The following is a 1,053-nucleotide window of genomic DNA, read 5'->3' as shown; positions in this document are numbered from 1 at the left end:
ACATGTGTCTTTTTCAGTTTTGGTTTCCTAAGGGTATATGCCTAGTAATGGGGTTGCTGGGTCATATGGTGGTTTTATTCCTAGTTTTTTAAGGGATCTCCATACTGTCTTCCATAGTGGCTATGTCCATTTACATTCCCACCAATATTGCAAGAGGGTTCCCTTTTCTCTACACTATCTGCAGCCTTTATTGTTTGTAGACATTTTCGATGATGGCTATTCTGACTAGTGTGAAGGGATACCTTATTGTAGTTTTGATTTGCATTTTGCTAATAGTGAGCTATATTGAGCATCTTTTCATGTTTATTAGCTATCTGTACGTATTCTTTGGATAAGTATCTATTTAAGTCACTTTGCCATATTTTTTTTAAATTATGGAACACTTTGCAAATTTGCTTGTCATTCTTGTGCTTGGGGCCATGGTAATCTTCTCTGTATTGTTTCAATTTTAGTACATGTGTTGATGAAGTGAACACTCTTTCCCACTTTTTGATTGGGTTGTTGTTTCACTGGTATTGAGTTGCATGTGCTAGTTGTATAGTTTGGAAATTAATTATTGTCAGTTGTTTCATTTGCTATGACTTTCTCCCATTTTGAGGGCTGCTTTTCACCTTATTTCCTTTGCTGTGCAAAAACTTTAAGTTTAATTAGGTCCCATTTGTTTATTTTTGTGTTTATTTACATTCTCTAGAAGGTGAGTCTTTTTTTGTCCATATGAACTCACTAATTTAGCCTATATTTCAAGTTTTTCCTATTTATTTTTGTCAAATTATGCTTTTCATTTTTATTGTGTAATATGGTTACTAATGTCCATGTCCTTATTTTTCAAGTCCTTTGAGTGGAGAATTTGGACCAAGACTTTTTTAATGTTACTAACAATTCATCCCACAATGCATGATATATGGTCATAATATATAGTCACTAAACACTTTAAAACAAAAAGCTATGCAACTAAAAATGGAGCATCAATCATACTTGCAGTAGTTGAATTATTATCAAAATATTTCAGCACAACCTGTATTTGCTAACTCTTTAAAATGGATTTCCAGCACT

At 33.0% G+C, this 1,053-nt stretch overlaps 1 non-coding gene across 1 annotated transcript; it reads right to left on the bottom strand.

The window, feature by feature from the left end:
- Positions 1 to 368: 368 nt before the first annotated feature.
- Positions 369 to 476, bottom strand: LOC112585374. The gene has a single exon (XR_003109839.3). It is a non-coding gene; the product is annotated as a U6 spliceosomal RNA (small nuclear RNA).
- Between the last annotated feature and the right edge of the window lie 577 nt (positions 477 to 1,053).

The sequence above is a fragment of the Bubalus bubalis genome, chromosome 5 (assembly GCF_019923935.1).
Source record: "Bubalus bubalis isolate 160015118507 breed Murrah chromosome 5, NDDB_SH_1, whole genome shotgun sequence".
NCBI classification, from domain to species: Eukaryota; Metazoa; Chordata; class Mammalia; order Artiodactyla; family Bovidae; genus Bubalus; species Bubalus bubalis.
The sequence above is the reverse complement of the archived record's forward strand: the minus strand, read 5'-3'. Positions and strand labels throughout refer to the sequence as shown.